Genomic DNA, 26,804 nt, shown 5'->3' on the forward strand with positions numbered 1-26,804 from the left:
TAGTTTCATCCAGTGTACACTGTGGCTGCTGAAAAGTTCAAAATCATTCTGATTTTTCATCTGTTGTTAAATATTTGTTCATGTCTGGAAACTTGTACTGTCTAGTCTTGATTTCCTCTGTCTTGAAATTTTAAAAGATATGCTTTAGTATGGATATATTTTTAAAATTCATTATTCTGTGCATTCTGGGTTTTCAAACAGTAAACTTAACATTGTTTAATTCCGGGATATTTTCCAGAATTATTTCATTGATTTTTCTCCTCTGTGTTTTCTTTTCTGTTTTACAGATGTTGAGTTATCTTGACTAGACTTCCATTTTTCTTAGGTGTGGCCCAAAAGTTGATTGGAAGCTTTGAGTACATCATTGATACTCATCGACTATAAGTTCACTGTAGGGTGACCTAACTTTGCCATTTATTAGGGAGTCCTTGATACCTGCTTTTCCTTTCTTTTCCCTTTCCAAAAAGAAAAGAGTCTTTTAATCTCCTGCCTGGTGTGTGCTAACTCATTCTCTGGGAGCTAAGTGAGGGAAGTATATATGTGTGTGTGTTTACTCAATCCCACTGGTTTCATTGACTCTTTCTTCCCACAGTGTGCTTTCTATTCCTCTGTTCAGGAATCCTTTTCAGAGAATTACCCCGTGTAATTTTGTCTTGTTGACAGAGACCTAGTAAGCCAATCGTGTGTAATGGAAGAAATTGAGAGATGAAGCCATTTGTTTGGTGCAATGGAAACAAAACTTGTGAGACGGATACTGGTGCAAAAGGAAAGAGGCTTATTCAGGGATAAAGGTGGACTACCATCTCAAAGACTATCTCCCTTTGAGCTCAAGCCTGGGGCTTTTAACAGCGATAGAAAAGGTAGGGCTTTTTCTCTATCCAGTTATCTTGCTAGCTTTTCCCACCCTTGGGCCCTGTCCATTCATCTGGCTAGCTTTTGGCCCACTAGGGTGTAGAAACTACCCCTGCCCCATCTTGGCCAGTGGGGGATATTTCTGGTACTCACCAACTGTCTGGGATAGTGAGAAGTGAGGGGGCTACAGGACTCTCTCCATCAGGAAACTTGGGGATACCATAGCCCTCAGCCTACTTCCCCATTCTGAACATGGTGCTGGCACATCCTAGGGAGCTGGTTGGAGTCTACAGGATACTCCAGATCCCAGTGTGCCTTCGTACTGTGCACTGCCTTCATAGCCCATCCCTGTAAAGTAGCCAGCCAGGCCTGCACGTGCAATGACAGCTGCCTATGGTAATTCTTTCTAAGTATTCCTGTTTTTGGAGGTACTATCTATTTCCAATTCCTGAGTCATTTGAGAATTCTGTGGACTAAGATTGGTTTTGTCTTTCCACATTGCAGATTTAGGATTCATCTTTCTTGGTTCTTGTGTTAGTTACCATATGCTTTTCAGTCTTCAACTTTTTAAAAAAGATTTATTTATTTATTTATTTTTAGAGAGCAGAGAAGGGAGGGAGAAAGAGAGGGAGAGAAACATCAATCTGTGATTGCCTCTTGGGTGCCCTCTACTGGGGACCTGGCCTGCAACCCAGGCTTCTGCCCTGATTGGGAATCAAACCAGTTTCCCTTTGGTTCGAGGGCTGGTGCTCAAACCACTGGGTGACACCAGTCAGGGCCAGATTTTGTTTATGCCTTAAAGATACCTTCTTGGCATTTTAGCACAATTTTGAGAAGGAATGAAATTAAATGTATGTTTAATCTTTGATTTTTACTTGGAATGTAGTTCTAGATTTTTTGTGTTTAGGCTTTCTTTTATTTATATATATTTTTAATTGTGGTAAAATAAATATAAAATTTGTTAATCATTTTAAAGTGTATGATTTGGCATCATTAAGTACATTCACAATGTTGTACAACCGTCACCACTATCTACAATAGTTCCAGAACTTGTCCTGGCTGGTGTGACTCAGTAGATAAATTGAGCACTGGCCTGTGAACCAAAGGGTTACTGGTTTGATTCCCAATCAGGGCACATGCCTGGGTTGCAGGCTGGGTCCATGGTTGGGGGCGTGTCAGAGGCAACCACACATTGGTGTTTTTCTCCCTCTCTTTCTCCCTCTCTTCTCTCTCTAAAAATAAGTAAAATCTTTTTTAAAAAACCCATAAATACTAATGTAAAAAAATTTACTGAAAAAAAAAAGTTTCAGAACTTTATCATCATTCCAAAAAGAAAGCCTGTATCCATTAAGCAGTCATTCCCTATTTCTTCTTTTCCCCAGCCTCTGGCAACCACTAATCTGCTTTCTGTCTGTATGGATTTGTCTAGGCTGGACATTTTATCTAATAGAATCACACAATATGTGGTATTTGAGTCACATATTTTTCACTTAGCATAATGTTTTTGAGTTCCATCTGTGATGTAGCGCAACTCAGTACTTCCCTTCTTATGGCTAATTTCTATTATGTGGTAATACTACATTTTGTTTATTCAATCACCAGTTGATGTACCTTTTAGTTATTTCCACTTTTCAGCTATTGTAAATAGTATTCCTGTGAACATTTGTGTACAAGTTTTTGTTTGAATACTTGTTTCAATTCTTTAAAAAAATTTTTGTTATGCAAGTTTATTTGCATCAATGTGAGTTTATTTGAATATACTGTGAAAGTACTTCATCGTACTAAATTGTACAAATATGCCAAGGGACAAGATCTCAAATGGATATGTACCTAAGAGTGAAATTGCTGTGGTAACTCTGTGTTTCACTTGCTGAGGAACAGTGTTCAACTGTTTTCCACAGCAGCTACCCCATTTTACATTTCCACCAGCAGTACTCAAGAGTTTCAGTTTCTCCACATCCTTGCCACCATCTGTTATTTTCTTTAAAAATTTTTTTGTTATAGCCATTCCAGTTGGTGTATACTTGTATCTCATTGTGGTTTTCATTCTTATTTCCTTAGTAACTAATAACATTGAGCACCTTTTCACGCTCTTGTTGGCCTCTGAATATCTCTTTTGGAGAAATGTCAACTGCTTTGCTCATTTTTAAATTGGATTGTTTGTCTTTTTGTTGTTCTGAGGTTTTGTCATATATTCTGGATACTAGATAATCTTCAGATATGATTTGCAAATATAGTTCTTTCCCTCTAATATCTTTTTCCTCTTGAATGCTTGTATATTCTATGGCTGTAGTGTAATATTGACAGAAATATTGTCATTCACGTTTACTACTCTGGTTATTTGGAAGGATTGTATTTTAGGTCCTTCTAAAAAAAGGAAACTTTTTAGATGGGGTGATTAGGGTATGCACCTTTGAAGAGGTGATATTTGAGCAGAGACCTTATGTACGTCAATGACTGAACCATCAAAAGTCTGGTGAGAGAATTCTGTTTCTTCTAGAGATGTACAGAGTTATTAAAGTAGTGTCATTCTCACCCTGAAAACCATTAGAAGCCAAATAAGGGTCATTTTTTAAAACTCTAAGAGCTGAGGACATAAGGAAATCTAAATGAACTAAACTGAAGAATGCTCTGAAACCTTCATAGCAGAGAAGAAACCCATAGCTGCCCTGGGATAGAACAACCCATGGAAGAGGGATTGGCTATAGATGGTGAAAGTAGAAAGCAGCCGAACTTTCAATAGACTTGAAATTGCCATACTTGGGCTGGTCTGGCCAGCTAAAATCATGAATAATCCCAGTTCCCCCTCCACCAAAGAGCAAGTCTTCACTCACCATCCAGGTCTTATCTGTAAGTCTTTACTGAATGCTCAGAGAAAGTAAGCCAGGAGCCTGGCAGGGAAGTAGAGGTGACAGAGGTCCTCCCTGAGGTACAGAAACTTCCCCGTAAATGCACATCAACCATCCACAGAAAACAGGGTTGAAGTAGGGTTAAGGAGTAGAGCAGGAGAGCTGAGAGTAATGTACCAGAGGCACTGGAGGCCTTCAGTTATGGAAGGCTGAAACCAAGAAGGTACTGGAGATGACCCCTACCCCACACTGTCATTCTGTGCATTCAATCACCAAGGATTGAGGACAGGGCAGGAGAGGTAAGAGAAACTCCTCCAATTCATTCCAGGCCTTCACTTAGTGTAAGGAGGTTGTCCTGCAAAAGGAAGGCTGGGAGGAGGGATGAAAGAGCACTGGAGGTATGGGACTAGAAAGTGAAGAGAATTCTCTAGCAAATGAAAAACCTGTCAGTCATACTTAAAGCACAGAGAGAGCTCCAGTTTTCCTTTTTTTAAAAAAAGTAAATTTAGTTTGTTTAGAATAGTTTTATGTTTGTAGGAAAATGGCAAAGATAGTACAGAGATCCCATATACCCTATACCCAGTTTCCCGCTATTAACAACTATATTAGTTTGCTGCATTTGTTATAAGTACTGAACTAATATTGTTACATTATTTTTAGCTGAAGTCCATACTTTATGCACATATCCTTTGTTTTTACCTAATGGCCTTTTCCTGTTTCAGAATCCCATCCAGAGTTCCACATGTCTTCTTAAGCTTCCCTTGGCTGTGAGTTTCTCACACTTCCCTTGTTTTTGATTACTTTGATAGTTTTGAAGATTATTGTTCAGGAAATTTATAGAATGTCCCCCTATTGGTATTTTTCTCATGATTAGATTGGGGTTTTTGGTTTTTCAGAGGAAGACCACAGAGGTTAAGTGCCATTTTTAATATATTAAGAGTAGATTATCAACATGACTAATCAGTTAGATCACCTGGTCAAGATGGTGTTTGTCAAGTTTTTCACCTGTAAAGTTGCTCTTGTTTCCTAATCCTCATCTCTGGGTATCTTTATTGATTTTAGAGAGAGATGGGGAGAGAGGGAGCAAGAGACAGAGACAGAGAGAGAAAGGGAAACATTGTTGTGAGAAAGAAACATTGGTTGCCTCCCATACATGCCCCAACTGGGGATCAGACCCACAACCTAGGTAAGTCCCTGACAATTGAACCCACATCCTTTTGATATATGGAACAATGCTCCAACCAATGAGCCACTTCGCCAGGACTAAAGTTACTCTTTTTTTCTCTCTTTCCATACTGTACTCTATGGAAGCAAGTCACTTATGCATAGCACACACTTAAGGAGTGGGTAGTTATGTTCCCCCTCCTTGAAGGTGGAGTATCTACAAAATTATTTGGAGTTTTGTGCAGGAGATTTGTCTCCTCTTCTTCATGTATTTATTTATTCAACCATTGTTCATATCAGTATTGACTCATGGGCATTTACTTTATATTTGAAGTTATAATACAATTGCTATTTTATTTTGTTGGTGAAATGGTTGAAATTTAGTTATTCAGGGCTCTTTCAATAGGCTCCTGTGTATCTTTGACATACCCTCATCAGTGTGTGTGAGGAGAGACAGAGAGAGAGAGCACACTTGCTTACTTTTTTGTGCTACATAATGCTCTAAGTCCATTTTGTATATTCCTTCACCAATTGGCCATTTCTCCAAAGAGCCTTGGTTCTTTTTATTGGAGAATAGGGAAATCAAGATCTTGTTGCTAGATGTTCTTGATGCTACTGTGGTATTGTTGGTTGTAGGTTCTCTAAGCTCACAGTCAGAAGATATGTGTGTATATGCACAGATTAGTATATGCATATACCTGTAAATATTTTTATGTCTATATTATGCTAAATGTGAATTCTTGCTGAGGTATCCAACTCTAATCCATTACCACATAAATCATTATGACTTTTCCCCCTTGCTTATCTGTAAACTCCTATTTCAATAATGAGAAAGCTGTCTCACACCATCTGTCATCTATTTACTTAATTATTTAGTTCCAGTATACATGTAAAGTACTCCCACAGTTTTCAAAACTGGTCGTTTAGCTGTGAAGCACAGGCAGATCTCTCGAATCCTACCTGGGCTCAAATACCAGACCCTGCTAAAGTGAAAGTCCTGATTTCCATCCTCAAAATATTTTAATCCAGTGATATCAAGGTCAAGCTGCATCAAAGTCCAGACCCAGTTTAATTACAGATGAGATTGACTTAGACCCCATTCTAGTGGTCAGTCAGAAGGGTCCTATCTATTTATAGGAGTGAAATATTACTTGTTTCAATTGCTAAGGTATTTTTATAGAAAAATATTGGCTTATAATAAGTAAATTAACAAGATAAAAGAAAATGTGACCAAAGGTCAAGAGAGGAAGCAATTAGTAGAGGAAGAGCCAAAGGTAATACAGATAGTAGTAGAATTATCAGACAGGGATTTAAAGATAACAATGAAAATATGCAAGAGGATCTAATAGTAAAGTAGACAAAATAAATGAAAGGATGGGATTTTTAGTAGAATCATAGAAACTATACAAAAGAATCAAATCGAAGTTTTATAAATGAAAAATACAATATTGGAAATGAAGAATGTATTACATAGGCTTAACAGCTTCTTAACATGTCAAGAAAAGATCAGTGAATGTGAAGAAAAGTTGATAGAACATATTTAAATTGATAAACATTACAAAGAATAGGGGAGAATTAGATAAGAGGTCCCAGATTTGTGGGATAATAGTAAATAGTCTAACATTCATGTAATTGTATATACAAGAAAAAATTTGGCTGAAGCCATGTTTGAGGATACGGTAGTTAAGAACTTCTAAAATTGATAAACTCACAAATTCAGGAAGTTCAGCAAGCCCCAAGCACATTAAATACAAAACAAAATAAAAACAAACCAGCAAATAAAAAATCTCAGACCTAGGCACATCATTATTAAACTGCTGAAATCTAAAGAGCAAACTCACAAGTGACAGAAGAACACATTAAATTCATGGGACTAATGATTTGAATTAAGGCTAACTTCTCACCAGAAGAAAATAGATGCTTAGAGGCAATGAAATGACATTTATAAAATTAATGAAAGAAGAAACACCACCCTGGCCAGTGTTGCCCACTTTGTTGGAGCGTTATCTCGTAACCAAAATATTGTGGGTTTGATGCCTGGTCTGGGTGCAAATGGGAGGCAACTGACTGATATTTCTTTCTCTTCCTCTAAAAGAATACAAACAATGTCCTCTGGTGAGGATAAAAAAAGAGCTTATTTTAAAAAAAAGAAAAAAACCCCACCAAACTAGAATTCTATATCCAGCAGAAATAGCTTTAAAAAATAAAGACAAAACATATTTCTAGACAGATTTTAAAAAATGTTTGTTTCTAACATACCTGGACTGCCAAGAAATGCTAAAAAATGTTTCATGAGCATTTGAAACACAAAAGAGATCATGTGTGGAGACCAAGGAGAGAATAAGTGAGGACAAGTGGGAGACACTGCAGGGTCTGAAGGACATGAAGTGAGAGCGTTCCAGAAGCTGGAGAAGGTGAAGAAGAATTGAGAAAGAGTAGATGTGGCTCTGAAGGCAGCCTAGGCAGAGACTGAGACACTGGACCAACAGGAAAGGCAGTACCATAGGGACTATAGTGAACTGCAGTGGCAATAATTAGAACTGCATGGTGAACTAAGGAATGTGGAAAACTGGCTCTGGTACATTGAGACCCAGTTAACCTGACTGGAGAAAACCAACACCTTCAGGTCAGCATTTGAGATCTGCCATGATGACCCCTTGACTATCATCAGTAACTTCAAATTGGGTTGCCTTCCTACTGTCCCCTTGTGCTAAAATAAGATTAATGCAGCCTGGGGGCACACAACCATTCTGCTACTAACACAGTTGTTGGTCTGGAGTTTCAGAGATATCAACTCATACCCTGTGGCATTTCTATAGGACCCAGTTGAGCTGCTCTTGTTCTGTAATAGGAGGCAGAATGCTCTCTTGTATAAGAAGTTTAACCAGGCAATGATGGCTTTCCTGGACTGCATGCAGGAGTTCAAGGAAGAAGCCAAGGAAAGTGGAAAAAGGCTTGATAGAAGATCTTGGAGCCAGTGGTGAATTCTATTTCATCAGAACCTACTTGAATACATAGGAGTGGTGGACAAAGGCCCTGAGACTCATGCTTACAAATTTTATGTAGTATCTCACTTGGTCTCCTTAAGGTATTGTCAAAATTAACTTTTTTTCTATGATGGAGAAGGATAGTTTTAATACCATTTCTATTTTAATTACAGTTGATGTACATTGTTATATTAGTTTCAAGTGTATACTACACTGATTTTACATTACATAACTACTAAGTAATCATCCTGATGAATATTCACCCACCTGACACTATACATAGTTGTTACAATATTACAGACTGTATTCTCTATGCTGTACTTTACACTGCCATGACTATTCTGTAACAACCAATTTGTACTTATTAATCCCTTCACCTTTTTTACCCATAGCCCCCAATCTCCCTATCACCTGGCAAACACCAAAATGTTCTCTGTATCTGTGATTCTGTTTCTGTTCTCCTTGTTCGTTTATTTTGTTTTTTAGATTCAGTTGTTGATAAATATGTATTTATTGCCATTTTATTGTTCATATTTGTTATTTCCTTAAAGACCTTTTAACATTTCATATAATACTGGCTAAGTGGTGATGAACTCCTTAAGCTTTTTCTTGTCTGGGAAGCTCTATCTGTCCCCAGTTGGGATGTGGAAGAAGTAAACGATTGATATTTCTCTTGCACATTGATGTTTCTCTCCCTCCTTCTCCCTCTCTTCCCCTGTCTCTAAAAATAAATAAATCTTAGAAAAAAAGAAAACCCTGTGGAATCTACAAAAAAACAATTCTAGTAAGTGAATTTAGCAAAGTCAATATACAAAAATCATCTGTACTTCTTTAAACAAGCAATAAACAATTTGAAAACTGAAATAAAAACTATCATTTCCAAGTATTAAAAGATACATCAAGTGCCCTAGCTGATGTTGTTCAGTGGGTTGAGCACTGGCCTGTGAACTGAAAGATTGAGAGTTTGATTTCCAGTCAGGACAGATGCCTAGGTTTCAGTCCAGGTCCCTGGTTAGGGGCATGCGAGAGGCAACTGATTGATGTATCTCTCAAACATTAAGGTTTCTCTTTCTCTCTTTCTCCCTCTCTTCTTGTCTCTCAAATAAATAAACAAACAAATAAATAAAATCTTTAAAAATACATCAGATACCTATGAATAAATCTAACTAAGGCTATGCTCTCAACATGGAAAGGTACAGAATATTGCTGATGTAAGTTAAAAAAAAAAAACCTTAGATGAATGGTTATATACCATGTTCATGGGTTGGAAGACTCAGCATTGTTAAGATGTAATTCTCTCCAAACTGATGTATAGATTCATTTACATCCTATTAGGCTTTTTTTGAACAAACAGAACAACTGATTCTATGAACTTACTGAAATGCAAAGCACTTAAGCATAGCCATAAAGCGGCACGGGGGGAGAAAGAAAGAACAAACGTATGGACATGGACAACATTGTGGTGACTGCAGTGGGTAGGGTGGTGGGCGGAAATGAAAGGGGGCAGAGTGGGGATAAATGGTAATGGAAAAGATGCGATAAAAAAAGAATAGACAAAATAATTTTGAAAAAGAACAGAGTTGGAGATCTTTTGTTTCCAGATATCAAGATTTTCTATAAAGCTACAGTAATCAAGATCGTGTAGTGTATTGCATAAGGATAGACATATGTAGATCAGTAGTATATAATAGAGAGCTCAGAAATGGACTTACATTTTTCTACCTAAGTGTCAAACAATCCAGTGGGAGAAATACAAACATTGCTGCTACATGATATCTATAAGGAAAACAATGAACTACTACCTCAACTCCATATGTGGAAGCAAATTTGCAATGGTTGACATATTTATAATGCAAAAGCAAAAACCATACAATTTCTGTATTATCTCTCACTTTATGACAAATTCTCAATACTTAGTGGCTTGAAGCAGCAAACATTTATTACATTATAGTTGCCCTGTGTCTCGATCTCAGGAGGAATTTAGCTAGGTAATTCTGGTGCATAGTCTCTCATGTGGTTGTAGTCAAGAATTAGCAAAAGTGCAATCATCTGATGGCTTGATTGCGGCTGGAGAATCCCCAGAGACATCAGCTCTTCACTGGCTGTTGACAGGAGGCAAGTGAGCCTGTCACTAGGGCTGCCTGAGTGTCCTCATAATGGCAGTTGTCTTCCCTTAGAGTGAGTGATCCAAGAGTGAGCACAAAGAGGAAGCTTTATTATAGTCTTGGGAGTCACATGCTGTCACTTCCACCATATTCTATTCATTACTTCAGCCCACATTTAGGAGTAGAGGAATTAAGTCTCAGCTCGTAAAGGGAGGAGTATCAAAGAATTTGCAGACACATTTTAAAACCTCCACACCTGGAGGTCTTTTTTCTGGAAAAAAGAAAGAAAAAGGATCTAGTGACCTGATATCTTTATGAAGTATTCAAAGATTTCTTGGTTAAGATACTAAGAAAAAAGATACATAAAAGAAAAAAATGATAAATTGGGTCTTATCTAAGTTAATATTATTGTCCTTTAAAAGAAACCACTAAGAAAATAAGTAGGTAAGTATAGAGAGGGAAAACAATATTTCCAGCATATTTGTTTGTCAAATGACTTGTGTCTAGTGTATTTAAAGAACTGCAATTACTCAATAGCAAAATGAGGAAAAGAGGCATAACCAACTAATGTAATGAGGCAAAGACTTGAACAGACATTTGCCAAAAGAGGTTACACTGTCTCTCATAGCCAGACTTATTTCAATTAGCATAATGCTCTCCAGTTCCACCCATGCTGTCACAAAGGGTAGGAGCTCCTTTTTCTCTGCTGTGTAGAATTCCATTGTGTAGATGTACCATAATCAACAAAAGAAAAAAGCACACAAAATATAACCAGAGACATTGAAATTAAGAACAATCTAACAATAGCCAGAGGGAAAGGGGGAGCGGACATTGGGGAGAAGGGTTTTCAGGAACTACTATAAAGGACACATGGACAAAACCAAAGGAAAGGGTGGAAGCAAGGGAGGGAGGTGGGTTTGGCTGGGGTGGGGGAGTGGTGGGGAGAAAATGTAGACAACTAATTGAACAACAGTAAAGTCATATTTTTAAAAAGAGGCTATACTGATGGCCAATAAACACTAGCAAAGGCACTAAACTTCACTTAGCAGAGAAATGAGATATGATTTAACACCCTCCAGAATGACTAACAAGAGAAAGACTGAAGTTACAAAATGGGGATGATGTGATGCAACTAAAACTCACACATTGCTGGTGGATAAGCAAAATGGTACAGTACTTTGGAGGACTAGTTGGCAGTTTCTAATGAAGTTAAACATATCCTGTGACTTGGCAATTCTACTTGTGTAGATATTTAATGAAGAGAAATGAAAATGCACAAAATTATGAATTCATGAATATTCATAGTAGTAGTATTCATAATAGCCAAAAATTGGAAACAAATGAAATGTCTATTTATAGGAAAAAATGATTGAAAGTTTGTGACATATTTATAGTACTCACAACCAATACAACCAACACAACCAACAGCACAGATGAATCTCAAAACCATTGTGTCAAAAGAACCTAGATGTAAATGAGCATTTTACTGTATTGTTTATGTAAAGTCCAAGGAAAAAAAGCAAAACTCTTTCAAAGTGGTAGAAATCAGAAAATAATTATTGGTTGGAGGGGGAGGGAACCTGTTTAGAAAGAGACAGAGAACTTCCTAAGGTCCATGGAAATTATCTGTATCTTGGGTGATGGTTACATGAGTGTAGACAATTGTTGGTAGTCACTGAACAGAGCTCTTAAGACCTGTGCATATTATTGAATGTTTAATTATATCTCAAAGTATATTTTATTTCATTTTTTAAAGGTTTTGTTTATTTACTTTGGAGGGGAAGGGAGGGACAAAGAGTGGGAGAGAAACATCAGTGTGTAGTTGCCTCTCAAAAGCCCCCTACCTGGGGACCTCACCTGGCCCTCAACCCAGGCATGTGCCCTGACTAGGAATCCAACTGGTAGTGACCCTTTGGTTCACAGACCAGCACTCAATCCACTGAGCCACAGCAGCCAGGGCTATATCTCAGAATTCAAAAACTGGTAAACAAGGGCCTGGGGAAAGAATATTTAAGGCTGAAAAAACAATACATATTGTAGCAGCGATGCTGAGATATACTTGGGGATACTAAAGGTGAAAGAAAGAAAGTGGTAAGGTTTAGGTCAGGAAGGTAGTTCTGTCTTCTGCAGTTTGTTTTATTCCTGAACTTGCTAAGAAACAGGATTTTATATTGAATGTTTAATTTTTTGGAAGCTCAGTATGTCATTGCCAAGTCATTAAAAGAGAAAGAAGGAGAAAAGGGAGAGAGGGAGGAAGAAGAATGTATCAGGTATGAAGGAAGCAAGGGGTTTAAAAGAGAGATATACTCCTAAAATCCATTTATTATTCACCTCATTGTTAAGTTTATAATGAACTTTTCTAGTAATTCTTTGATAATGATGGCCCTTTATATTGAAGTATTGTGTTTTTCATACTTCTCTAAGTAAGTTAGTGCTTATTGTGTAATATCTTATGACTCAATGGCAGGCATCTAACTTGAATTCTAGCTCCACAGCAGTGCAAAGACAGAAAACCAGAGGGGCAGTATGGTACCATGGTTAAGAACTTAGGCTCTGTAGTTTGCTTTTCTGCATTTTAGTCTTGCTCCACTACCTGCAGGCTATGTGACTTGGGCAATTGCCTTAACTTCTGTAAACCTCAGGTTTTTTAGCTGGCAGGAGGGGAAGAACGGAAACCAGTTTGAACCAGAAAAGTAGCAGATGAAGGTGGAGAAAACTGGTCAAATTCTGAGTGAATTGTAAGGTTGGACTGAAAAGATTGATAACAAATTGGAAGTATGAAAAAAATCAATCAGTGAGGATGTCTGATGAACTAGAAGGAAGGAATTGGCATTTGTTGAGAGGAATATAACTTTACAAAGGAATGTCAGGACTTAGTTGCTTTTTTTCTCCCCTTGATATCCTTTGTTTTGTTTTTCATCTTTTTTAGGGGGTAGATGGAGATGAGAGTAAGAAGAGAGGTTGGTAGGCAGACCCCTGGAACCCTCCTTATGCTTATGAGATCATGATTGGTAATTTAGTCCTTATGATATTACATGGTATGGGGGAGAGGAAGTGAAGTGTTGTATTTTAGGATTTCTTCTTCCACCTTCCTTAGAAAGGGTGAGCCTTGGGCAAGTTGACATTTCACTGTCAGACTTTTGTGAGAAAATGGGATCCAAGAGGTTTTATACTGATAGCCACAGCTTTATTATCCAGAACCTGACAGTCAGACTCAGGATAATAAAGCTGTGGTTATCAGTATAAAACCAAACAGCTTAATAGTTGCCAAACAGCTTAATACTTTTTTCTACGTCATTTATTCTTATCTTTGTTGTGAGAGTCCCAAATGTATGTTAAGATTTGAGGTACAGTTCAACCTAGTTTCATTTACTATTTTAAAATTTTGTAGGAAAACCAAACAGTTTTTTCCTTTAACTCTTACATTGTCCCTGTTACTGTAATGTTACTAATAAAATGTATTGGAAGACACACTCTTTACTAATAGAACATTTATTCATGTATTTATATGGTTCTTAACTAGGGTGACTATAGAATTTATCTCCAAACCTAGACACTTTTAAGAGTAAAAAGGGAAACTGACTGTACAGGATACCAGATTACATACTTAAACTAGAACTGTTCTAAGCAAGTCAGAATGTATGGTTACCCTATTCTTAAAGCAAAAAGCAGCTACATTAAGGTTCAGTTCCTGTTTAAATGCTTGGACTTTACTAGGAGGAGACAAATACCTCAAATAGGAGGTGAGAGGGAGAAATTCCCACTGTACTGCAAGCAGAACTAAGGTTCATGGTACTGTATTACCTCATGTGGTGATGAGAACATGATTATAGGTATCTCACTTGAAAACCACACTATTGCACCCTGGCTGGTGTGGCTCAGTGGATTGAGCCCTGGCCTTCGAACCAAAGGGTCACCAGTTTGATTCCCAGTCAATCCACATGCCTGGGTTGTGGGCCAGGTCCCTAGTAGGGGGCAACCACACATTGATGTTTCTCTTCTTCCCTTTGTCTAAAAATAAATATATAAAGTATTTTCATAAGTCACATAAAATGTGGCAGTGTTCTATCATTTTAGGTAGGAAATTCAGTAGAATTCAGTAACTTGGTATTTTTCTTTTAATTTTGAGTACTTTTTTTTTTAAAGCTGGGGACAGTGAAACAAGAAAGGGCTTAGGATAGAAGTAATGAGAGAGACTACGCAGGTCAGCTTTGGTTTTCTGAGGAGTAAGTCACAGTGACAGAAGTGAGTCACTATAGGGCTGCTGTTAGCTCAGTGCAAATCAGGGAAAATGGGGCCTTGAATGAGGACAGATTCATGGTGTTAGCTTGGGATAAGCTGCTGCTGCCTATTTCTCCCTTGGTTGCAAGTCTCGTGGTGTCCATTAGAGTTTAGGAGATGCACACCTAGGAGGGAAGAAAGGTATGGGTATGCTCCTGAGAGGGAAAGTGCCACTATTAGTAATTCTTTTTTAATTATGTTGTCTTTTAAAATTATATTTCATTGGTTAGCTATTGCAGTTGTCCTAATTTTTTTCCTTTGCTCTCACCCCAACTCAACACCTCTCACTCCTTCAGGCAACCCCCACACTTTTGTTCATGTCCATGGATTGTGCATCTAAGTTCTTTGGCTTCTCCATTTCCTCTACTGTACTTTACATCTTCATGACTATCCTGTAACTACCAATTTGTGCTTTTTAATCACTTAGCCTTTTCACCTATCTTTCCAACTCCTCTCCCACTGCAGTCTGGCTGCCATCAAACTGTTCTCCATATCTGTCATTTTGTTTCTGTTCTGCTTGTTTGCTTAGTTTGTTTCTTAGATTCAATTTTTGATAGCTATGTATTTATTGCCATTTTATTGTTCATAGTTTTGATCTTTTTCTTAAATAAGTCTCTTTAAATTTCATATAACAAAGGGTTAGTGATGATGAACTCCTTTATCTTTTTCTTTTCTGGGAAGCTCTTTATCAGCCCTTCCATTCTAAAAGATAGCTTTGTTGGATAGAGTAATCTTGGTAGTAATCTTTCTTTTCATCACTTTGAATATTCCTTACCAATCCTTTCTAGCCTGCAAAGTTTCTTTTCGAAAATCAGCTCACAGACTTATGGGAACTTCCTTGTAGGTAACTATCTGCTTTTTCTCTTGATGCTTTTAAGATTTTCTCTTTAACCTTTGACATTTCAAATATGATATGTCTTGGCATGGGCCTCTTTGTGTCCATGCTGTTTGGGACTCTATGCTTCTGGGACCTCAATGTCCATTTCCTTCACCAAATTAGGGAAGTTTTCTTTCATTATTTTTTTCAAACAGATTTCCAATTTCTTGCTTTCTCTTCTCCTTCTGGCAGTCCTTTTGTTACAAAACAGACCCAGGGGGGTGAACGATATACTATTACCAAACTGACCCTCCCTTCTGCTCTGGGCCCCCCCCCGTACTAGGTTCACCTTGCCCACTGCCACGGAAAGATGTCTGTCAATGCCAGAGATTGGTGAAAAGGAAAGGAATTATTTAGTCAAAAAGTTAAACAGACTTAGAGTAATGACCTAATGTCCTCATTAAAATAGTAAAGTCCTTTAGAATAATACTCACAAATGCACACAGTCCTTCCTTCTCCCTCTGCCCAGTCTGGGGCACTGTATCTCAGAAAAAGAAGTAGAAATCCATGGCTCAGGCAGCCCCTCAGTTCCTGGCACCATCAGCTGTGTTGCCACCACGGTCTCTAGTTAACCCAAAACCATGTGGCACCTTCTCATGGCCCACCAGCAAGAGTCCTTTCACCCCTTTTCTTCCCAGCAAGGTCTCTCCTGCTTCCTAAGCCCTGTGGCAAAAGGGAGCACCCCAAAGCTGCACGGTTCAAAAGCTGCACAGCTTTTGCCAAAGCTATGTGGTCTGTAACTACTCCAAAGTCATGTGGGCCCCAACCTTCCTTCTTTTCTCTCACATGCAGGTACTGTAACCAGAGGGAGTTGCCTACTAGTTCCGTCTTGGGTTGAAGTCACTCCCATCTCCCTGGCTCAAAGCATGGCCACAGCTATTTCACATATCCATGAAACCAGTTAAAAGTTATAGATAATTAAATGACCATACCAGAGTTTAGCTGAAAAACTATTGCTATGTAAAACAGCTCTCAGTGGCCCTGTTCCATGTGTCCTATCCCCCCAGTTCAGACTTCTGGGAGTGAGGACATCATACACACACACACACACACACACACACACACACACACACACACACACACACACACAAATATTTCCTGGACACCCTGAGGTTTGGACCCCATTACAAATCCCTATTGGGGACCCCTCTGACTGCACACTGTTACACTATAATGTCAGTGTTGGAGTTTTTGAAGTTGTACCAAAGTTTCCTTACACTATCCTTATGTTTTGGAACTCTTTTCTTCTTGCTGTTCTGATTGGTTGTTTTTTGCTTCCTTGTGTTCCAAATCATTTATTTGATTCTTGACTTCATCTACTCTACTGTTGATTCCCTGTAAATTGTTCTTTATTTCAATTAGTGTATCTTTCATTTCTGACTGGATCTTTTTTATGCTGTTGAGGTCCTCCCTAAGTTCCTTGAGCATCCTTATAATCATTATTTTGAAAGATTCAAAAGCTTATCTCCATTTTATTTAGTTCTTTTTCTGGAATTTTGTTTCGTTCTTTCATTTTGACCATGTTTTTTGGTCACCTCATTTTGGCAGCCTCCCAATGTTTGTTTCTTTGTATTAAGGTAGAGCTGCTATGACTCCCTGTCTTGGTATCATGGCCTAATAAAGTAGGTGTCCTATAGGGTCCAGTGGCACAGCCTCCCCTATCACCCAAGCTGGGAACTCAAGGTGTACCCTTTGTGTGGGCTGAGTATACCCTCTTCCAGTAGTTGAAATTTGATTACTGTTGTCAGGCCAGTCTGCTGCAAGGGCTGGCTGTGACCACTGACCACCAATCTCTGCCCTCTGGAGGATCAGCTGTACAGGGCCCACTCCACAGAGCAGTGCTTACTGTAGCAGGGCTCCGATGCCTGTTTGTGTTCTGTTTGGGGCCACTTGGCATAAGTTATAAGCCATCTTCAGCAGTCTGCTTCTTGTGCTGGGATTGGAGGTACCCCAGTGGGGACAGAATGTGAATCCAGGCCAGCTGCTGCTAGTGCTGGGCCTGGGGCCACTTAGCAAGGTGTGGGGCCTCAGGAGGTGAGTTTCTCCTTATTTGGATTTAGGGAGCTCAGAAGCTGTGTCAAGAAAAGTCATTCATATGGAAAAGCCACTGTTAACTGCCTGGGTGGTCCTGTAAAGTTTGGTAGGGCAAAGTCTCAGAGAATCACCAGGGTAGGGCAAACAGTGTGAGCCAGGTTAATGGAGTCTTAGACATGGTGCCTGCTGTGTTCTGTGTCTTTGTAGGGGGAGGGCTCAGAAAAGGAGCAGTGGTCTTTGCCAGCAGTTCTGTCTTAGAGAAGGCTGCCCTCCAGCTCTTGTGCTGATGCCGTACACTTCAGTTTTTGCCTATATGCCACTGGTGCCTTTCAGGCTGCCTGCCTGGTGCTGGAGCTGGAGCTGAGAGAGTAAGTTTTAATCAGTGTGTATGGGCCCTTTAAGAGGAATTGCCTGGGAATTTAGCAGTTTCTTCTACTGACTCAATCTCCAGTGGTTTTTATAGCCAGAAGCCAGGGGGATTTATCTTCCTGGCACTGGAACCCTGGGCTGGACGCCCTGGTGTGGGGCTGGGACCCCTGCTCCCGAGATATTCCTCCTACTCATTATATACCACATGTGGGTTTGGGACCACCAATTCTACCTCTCTACATCTTCACCCCTCCTACCAGTCTGGATGGATGTGGTGATTTCTTTAATTCTGTCAGGGCAGAACCTCCATTCAACTTGATTTCTCCTGGTTCTGAGCAATGGTTGTTCTATAGTTTAGTTGTAACTTTGATGAGGTTGTGCGAGGAGGTGAGCCATGTTTACCTAGGCTGCCATCTTGAGTATCTCCTTGCAATTACAGAGAATTCTGTATTTTGTAAGTGCTCCAGTCAATATTCTCTCATTTGCATTATATTCAATTTTAAGATGCAGAAAAATGGGCACCTGTATATGCTGATATTAGTCATTCTTTTTAAAAATGTATTTTATTTATTATGCTATTGCAATTGTCCCATTTCTCCCCCTTTATTCCCCTCTACGCTGCATAGCCCCTCCGATCCACATTCTCCCCCTTTAGTTCATGTCCATGGGTCATACATGTAAGTTCTTTGGCTTCTACGTTTCTTATACTATCCTTAACCGCCTCCTGTCTATTTTCTACCCACCATTTATGCTACCTATTCTCTGTACCTTTCCTCCCTCTCTCCTCCCCCCGCTCCTCTGTTGATAACCCTCATGTGATCTCGATTTCTGTGAATCTGTTTCTGTTCTAGTTGTTTGCTTAGTTTGTTTTTGTTTTTGTTTTAGATTTGGTTGTTAATAATTATGAGTTTGTTGTCATTTTACTGTTCATATTTTTTATCTTCTTTTTCTTAGATAAATTTCTTTTTTTTAAAAATATTTTATTTATTTATTTATTTTTAGAGAGAGGGGATGGGAAGGAGAAAGAGTGGGAGAGAAACACCAATGTGTGGTTGCCTCTCCTGTGTCCCCCACTGGGGATCTGGCCTGCAACCCAGGCATGTGCCCTGACTGGGAATCGAACCGCGATACTCTGGTTCGCAGGCCCGTTAGATAAATTTCTTTAACATTTTATATAATAAGGGCTTGGTGATGATGAACTCCTTTAACTTGACCTTATCTGAGAAGCACTTTATCTACCCTTCCATTATAAATGAAAGCTGGATAGAGTAATCTTGGATGTAGGTCCTTGCCTTTCATGACTTGGAATACTTCTTACCAGCCTCTTCTTGCCTATAAGGTCTCTTTTGAGAAATCAGCTGACAGTCTGATGGGAACTCCTTTGTAGTTTAGTGTCTCCTTCTCTCTTCCTGCTTTAAAGATTCTCTCCTTATCTTTAATCTTAGCTAATGTAATTATGATGTGCCTTGGTGTGTGCTTCCTTGGATCCAACTTGTTTGAGACTCTCTAAGCTTCCTGGACTTCCTGGAAGTCTATTTCCTTTGCCAGATTGGGGAAGTTCTCCTTGCTCTTCTTCTTCTTCTCCTTCTGGCACCCCTATGATTTGGATGTTTGAATGTTTAAAGATGTCCTGGAGGTTCCTAAGCCTTTCCTCATTTTTTAAAATTTTTGTTTCTTCATTCTGTTCTGGTTGAATGTTTATTGTTTATTTCTTCCTTTTTTTCCAAGTGGTTGATTTGAGTCCTGGCTTTTTTTCTGTCACTGTCAGTTCCCTGTACATTTTCCTCTATTTCACTTAGTGTAGCCTTCATTTTTTCATGTAATTTGTGACCATATTCAACCATTTCTGTGAGCATCCTGATTATGTGTTTTGAACTGTGCATCTGATAGGTTGGCTATCTCTTCCTCAGCTGTGTTTTTTCTGGAGCTTTGATTTGTTCTTTCATTTGGGCTACTTTTTTTTTTTTTTTTGTCTTAGCATGCCTATTACATAGGGGCAGAACCTTAGGTGTTCACCAGAGCAGGACAACCCACATTGCTGTGTTCTGATGCTGTTTGTGGGGCAGGGGTCCAAGAGGGATACAGTGCCACTTGCTCTGTTCTCTGCCAGTTTTCAGTCACTTCCCTCACTACCCACAAGCAAATTGACTCCTTCTGGTGCTGATTCCCTATAGGAGACTATTCTGCATGGTGTGGGCCCAGCTCCCACTCGAAGAGACACAGGGCCCATGCCCATGGATAGGTTCTCCTGTGGGAAATCAGGCCTGCATTGTACCTAGACTGCTATGAAACATGCTTTTTCTCCACCTGCACCTTTAAATCCCCATGCAGATGGATGGAGGGAAAAGGCAAAACTGCAAGGACAAGAGGAGGCTTATAGAAAGAATTTGCTGAGGTGCTTATAAATTGTTCTGTAACTAGTTGATGTTTCTAAAGCTGATTAAAGGGCAAATTTTTGCTCTTTCTCCAAAGCCTAGACCAAGTTGGGGGTTGTATCACGGAGATTGGCTTGTGGGTGTTTTTTACAATGTTCCTTTTAGGCTACCACATGGGGGGCATCAAGGCCCTTAACGCTCAAGCAGAGGCCTTACCAAACAAAAAGTGTTCCAGACCTTTCACAATATGCAATGGTGAACCCTAAAAACTGGTTCAATGGACTGAATTTACAAGTTTGGGTCATGGCAGCGCTTGGATGCCTCCTTGTCTTAATCCTTAATTCTGCTTTGCGATGTCTATTGAGGTTGTTTGCTCAGGATTGCTTTCAGGAACAGCAAATAGTAGGTTTCACAGGCTTAACAACTACAATTGGATTCACAAATGAAAAAAGGGGAGATTAGATGTTGGGAACCACCCTGCCTGGTTTCAGAAGTTGTAAACACCCCCCCCCCCCATGGCTAAGGCTGAGTGCCAGACCTTGGGACCCTAAGCCACCGAGGAGACGAAGCTTTTCTCCCTGGCAGGAGCACCACCTCTGCCTACTTTACTTCACCTTGCCTGGTCCCCAGTGCATGATCGGTTAGCCAACGATGTGTAAGATTCCTCAAGGGAGGGACAACCTGAGACAGGCACAATCATGAGGGGGCCTCGGGAAGGACTGGGGGGGCTGTAGAAAAAGGGGTTGATGGACTCTCACCCCTTGGCTTTGACATAGCCTGAGTCCTCATTCTATCTGTAAGAAGTCTCCTAATCTCTTGGCCACCTTACTTCCCCTGCTTGACCTAAGCCTGAAACAATGCCAGAGCTGGGTATGACCCTGTGCTGGAAAGGGCGGGTTCCCCAGGGTGATCAGGCCTAACAAAGCATACATAAAATCCTGTGAAACCTGCTTTGCTAAGAATGTTCTCAATTTTCTGATAAGGGTCTGCACAAGCAATGAGTTTGTTTCCCCAAAGGTTTATGGCCCTTTAGCTATTTGTCTCTGACTCAAAATAGGCCCTCAGAATTCTTTGAATGTTATCTATTTGACCATTACTGCCTTACAATGATTGATGGGCTTATTCTGAGAATGTGGGCCTTTGGAACTGCTGGTTGCTTACTGATTATAATAATGCTCTGTGTACTTTGATGCATTTGCAAATTATTTTCCCAGGGTTGTGTGAGAGACCAATAAGTAACAAGGTTTGTGGAGTCTATAGTGGTCCTAACTAAAAACAATGGGGGAAATATAGGAGACTATTCTGTGCGGCGTGGGACCAGCTCTCACTCTGAGATGCACAGGACCCACGCCCATGGATAGGTTCTCCCATGTGGAATCAGGCCTGCACTGTACCTAGACTGCTGTAAGACTTGCTTTTGCTAAAACTCCCTCACCCTGAATTGAGGCAGAGAGTGCTTACTGTAACTTCCTAAAGTCTGTGCTAAACCTCCCCAGTATGGAGTGTTACCAATTCAACCACTTTTCCCTTTGAGTTTGCAAATATTCTTCTTCTGTGATGTGATTAGTGGCATCTTCTCCTTTGTTTTCTGTAAAAGGTAACCACCTAAAGCAAACCTGTGCATAGTAAATGAGGACCATTATGTAATGTGACCAGAAAAGCAATAAACGCTTGTCAAGGCAAGGGCAGAGGTTCTTTCTCCTCTTGAGAGAGAAGCCATGCTGTCCCTTTTCCTCCACAGGACTCGGTAGTCCATGTAAATTTGTCGTGTGTCATCCACAATGTTGCAGACCCCACGAGCCGGGGTCTGCATCAGTTCTCAGGTGGGTGGGTTTGTGTACGTTCTAGGACCTGTGGGTCTCTCCAACGAACTCTCCTGTGAGGCTGGAAGTTTCTCCTGCTGCCACCTCAACCCCCACAGGTGTTTTCAATTGGAGGTTTGAGGCTTTATTTCCCCAAACCGGAACCCTGGGTTGTGCAGTCTGTCTCGCTCCCCCGTTATTCCTCCCAGTTTATCCACATGCAAATGTGGGACCACCCAGTTCACCATCTACCACCTCTCTGTGTCCATGAGCCTTAGCCTTGCCCACCAGCTGCAGCCTTGCCTGCCTACCTGTGTGGATGAATGATTCTTCTTTAACTCCTTGGTTGTCAGTTGGATTTCCATACAGTTCAATTTTCTGTCAGTTCTGGTTGTTTTTTGTTTTTAAATTTGTTGTTGACCTTTTTTTGGTTGTGCATGGAGGCTCAGTGTGTCTACTTATGCCTCCATCTTGGCTGGAAGTCCTGATATTAGTAAATCTTATGAGTAAAGAGTTTTATTCCTGGCCAGGAAGCTTAGGTTGCACGTTGTATCTCCAGTCAGGGCACATAAAAGCATCAAACGAATGAATGCATCAATGAGTAGAACAGCAAATCACAGTTTTTCCTTCTCCCTTCTTCTCTCTCTCTAAAAATCAACAGTAAAAAAATGTTAAGTTTATCATGAATATATATCATACAGTTTATTGGTACTCCATACTATTTCTTAGCACAATGAAATAAGATAACAAATTATATTGATTAAATTGAGATTGTGAATAAAAGAATGATTTCTTTTTTAACACCATTTGTATCAGTTATTATGGGGAACACACATTTTTCTTATATGACAAGAAGTGGTTTTTAACTTCAAAGTAAATAATGGTAAAGTGAATACTGTTTTTTAAGAAAGAAAATTAAATCTTTGCCTGCATAATTTTCTGTAGTCTCCTTGTTTTACATATTAGTATATTGAAGAAAATATTTTGTATGACATTTTATATTCTTCTTGATTTTAAATGGCTATATACTGCCCTTGTTTATGGATGTGCCATAATTTATTCAAGTAGCTCACAATCAATGTACATTTTCTTAACTTGAATATTTTATACAATACTGCTATGAATATCCTTGTAGCTAAATCCCTGAGAGTATATATACTATTCTTCACTTTATGTCAAATTCCTAGAAGTATAATGTGGAGACGGAAGGATGCAGAATGTTAAGACTTTTGACATACGTTGTCATATTACCCTCCAGAAAGATTTTACTAGTTTCATCTCCTAACAGTGTGAGTCACTTTCCTGCACTCCTGTACCTTTCAAATGAATTTTTGCTAGTTTGATAGGTAAAAATGTTTTCTCATTCATTTATAATTTTTTTCATATTATTAGGAGGATGGTTGTTTTCAGTCTTTCATCTACATATTTTTTTTCTGTGATATATACCTGCTTGTTTTCTTAACATAGTTTTCTATTACTTTGTACAATATGATGTCTGCATGTGTACATGATTGCATACTCCTCATATATTAAGGATACTAATCCAAATGTAATTTAAAATTTACTGTTTTTTTCAATTTGAAAGTAAAAATGAAACAACAGTAAAGAACCTTTGTACCATTACTAACCAGTAAAATTACTTTTTAAGATGCTAACTGAAAGACCTAGGTAGGCCTAGGAGGAATGGAAAATCACCAGGTGGGAAACTATACCATGGGAAACTGTAGCCTGGGAAAATGCCTGCCTGGGAAACTTCCTGCTGACTCTACCCAGGATAAACAGATGCTCGACTAAGATTGGGGTCTGGGGTCGGCAGATCTGACATAACAGGATGCAGCTTTAACTTGATCCTGACAAGATGTATCAAGAACAATAGCAGAAATGGCACCCAGCAACCAGCTCTAGCCAATCAGACTCTGACCCCCCAACCAGTTACCCTTCACGGGTTTTTGCACTTAAAAACCCTGCCCTAAGAACAACCGAGTGAGTCTTTAACCTCCCTTGGTTGACTCCCCAACCTCCCTAGGTTGGCTGCACTTTCTCCACTTTACCCCACAAGTCTTAACCTCGTTTGGTTGGTTCCAGTTTCTCCACTCCATACCCCCAACCCTGCAAGTCCCAACCTCCCTAGGTTGCCTCTACTTTTCCTCTCATTCCCTGCTAATAAACCCTGTACCTTACCTTGTTGTGTCTGTCTGGTTTCTTGAGCGATCTGACCTAACACTGATGAAGTGTGGTAAAACTGGGAGACTCAGCCATTGTTTGGGGACATTCTAAACTATCCAGCTCTTTTGCAAACAGCGTAATAATATCAAGAGCCATAACAGTGTACATATCTTTATCCCAATCATTCCATTCTTGGGAGTTTATCACAAAAATAATTGAAAATTAATGCCTTAAATAATTTATTGCAGCAGTGGCTATAATAGTGACAATTTAGAACAAATTAATGTATTAGAGAGTAATGGTTAACTACGTTAGGTTCATTATAAAATATTAAGCTAACATTAAAAATTATTAGGAAGACTATAGATTATAGGTGGCCGCATGTGGATTCAAGGAAAATACAAAGTTATTTCAGTTTTCATGGTTACAACTATAAAAATACACAGTAAAAACAAAAACTTGAAGGAAGTGCAGTGGGTTGGTTTTTTTGTGTGTGTCACCAAGTATGTGTGTGTAATGTTTCTTTTTTTCTTTTTTATTGAATTGATTGGGGTAACATTGGTTAATAAAATTATATAGGTTTCAGGTATGCAGTTCTGCAATATATCATCTGTATATTGTATTGTGGGCTCACCACACCAAGTCAAGTCTCTTTCCATTACCATTTACTTCTCTCCACCCCCACCGCCCCAATACCCTCTCCTACCTCTCCTTACCCCTCTTACCCTCTGGTTAGAGTTTCTGAGACTTAACACTCTAACATTTTTTGAGTAATTACTCTGTGCCCATTTCACAAACACTGTCAGATAGTGATGTTATTCTCATCTGACAGATAAAGAAACTTAATCCTCACTTGACAGGTAATGAAATTTAATTTTTTAATATGGATGTTTCCAAAATCTACAGAAAAAGAAAGAATAGTATAATGAATCCATTGTAATTTTCATCAGCTTCCACAATTTTAAATTTATATTTTTAGTAAGTTGCAAAATAGGGTTTTTACTGATATCTTACTCAAAAACTCATATTTTAAATTACAGTCCTATGCTGCCTTTTTATTTTATCCTTTGATGCTATTGAGTAACTTTATGATGCTTAATGTTTTGGGTAAAGTAGAATGGAAAGGCATACAACTGAGTTTTTTATTTTGGTAATAAGATGGAGAAAGCACTATCTTATAACTGCATACATTTTGTAGTAAGCATTTTCAGTTGCAATGTTCTGCAAAGACAAAACCTGCTGATACAGTTCATCCTGTTTTATAAATCTTTGACCCAGTCATCAGACTCTGTAAAGATAAAGGGTTATGGTTGTATTGGTCTTTCTGACTGAAGTGGCCTTGTGCAGATTGAGAAATTGTATAATTATTAACTACGGTAATGGATATGTGCTTTCAAGTTTCATTGGGTATCTTAATGAGCTTTAACCTTCTGAGTACATCCAAAACATATCTAGAGTCATTGAAATTTACCAGTTGTCCACAACTTAACTCTCTAGTCTGTGTGTCTTTGCTCTGATAATTTTGTTTCTGCCTGCCCTCAATACATCCTACCTATCCTGCCCTGCTCACATGCTTACAACTCCTATAAATTAGAGGATTTAGTAGCAGCAGCTTTAGGTGTGAATACTTTAAAAATTTTTGTTTTGAATTAAGAAGACCATACTTTCTACTCAATTTTTTTTTTGTTGGGTGTTGGAGTCCCATGCTTACAGGGGTAAATATTTAGTGAAATAAGTGAAGGCCCACTGAAGTAATTATTATATGCCAATAACTTGTGTTTTATAGAACTTTGAGTTGTTTCAGACATCCTTATCCTGGTAGGTCTTCCCTGAACTCTCAAGGCTGCTTTGTGCCACCCCTGTATGTTCCATCTTCCCCTGCCTAGAGAGCAATTAGTGCTCTGAATTTTGGGAATCTGCAGCTTTATGGGCTCCTGGCCTCATAATCATAAACTATTCCAAACTTGAATCCAAGGACTCTCTGTAACCTAATCTGTATATAAGGTCATTTAGCCAGATTTTTCTTTCAAGAAAGATGCTAAGGAGTATTTGAGATCTTCCCAGCATATGTTGTCCATTTGGCTTAAATAAACTCTTATAAAAATTAAAAATAAAGAAAGAGGCCAAATAGAACACTACATTTTTTATCTACTGTGATTGTATTAAACAATGATATTAGGAATATGTTTGCTATTAGGGAGAGTGGTTAAATTATAGATTGGTATAAAGGATAATTGGATATTTAGTAGTTAAATGAATGGGTTTGGATAAAATTCTGCAAAGTTGTGTGGAATGAGAAGACGAGATGGTCCACGAAAGAAGAGAGAAATAAAAATCGTAGAGGTAGAAGGACTTGTTAGGAAACAGGAGTGTTCTGGAAACTCAGGAAAGGGAGTTTCACAATTTGAGTAGTCAAGTACTGTGAGTGCTTATTTGACAGTTTGGATTTCACTGTTGTCTTAGTAGAGGTGAGAAATAGAAGTCAGATTGCAGGACATTTAGGAGAAAATGTTAAGTGAGGACACAGAAGCAGTGAGTGAGTGTCTTAAACTCACATTAAACATTTTGGAGATTACCTGTAGCAGGCCTTTCCCTTGGGTAAGGCAATTTAGGTTGCTTTTCAGGATCCTGTGTTGGTGTGGGAGGTAGGGATGACTCAGGGGCTGTAGTTTACTTTTTTTCCTGAATATTTAAATTCAGTTTTAAGATTTTGTCTCTAACCAGAGTCCAAAGAGCCTATGCAAATTGCAAATAACGGGCAGTTCTACTTTGGTTGAGTTGCCTCGGTCTTCTCCCTTCTAGGGACATCCCTGCATTTAATATCGTGGTAGCTTAATCTTACTATTTTTAATTGTTCTTTTATTTCTTCAATTAGAATATTAAAGCTCCTTGTCATTATTGTTGAATTCCCAGTATCTACCACAATGCCTGGCACATAGTATT

General features: G+C 39.0%; 1 protein-coding gene and 1 pseudogene across 4 annotated transcripts in view; both read left to right on the forward strand.

Moving 5' to 3' along the window:
* The window catches only part of SHLD2 (shieldin complex subunit 2), a 167,943-nt gene that overhangs the window by 44,946 nt on the left and 96,193 nt on the right, over window positions 1–26,804 (forward strand). The window lies entirely within an intron of this gene.
* Window positions 728–7,931, forward strand: LOC119040919 (beclin-2-like; annotated as a pseudogene).

The sequence above is a fragment of the Artibeus jamaicensis genome, unplaced genomic scaffold, assembly GCF_021234435.1.
Source record: "Artibeus jamaicensis isolate MK-2021 breed Jamaican fruit bat unplaced genomic scaffold, CSHL_Jam_final contig_332, whole genome shotgun sequence".
NCBI classification, from domain to species: domain Eukaryota; kingdom Metazoa; phylum Chordata; class Mammalia; order Chiroptera; family Phyllostomidae; genus Artibeus; species Artibeus jamaicensis.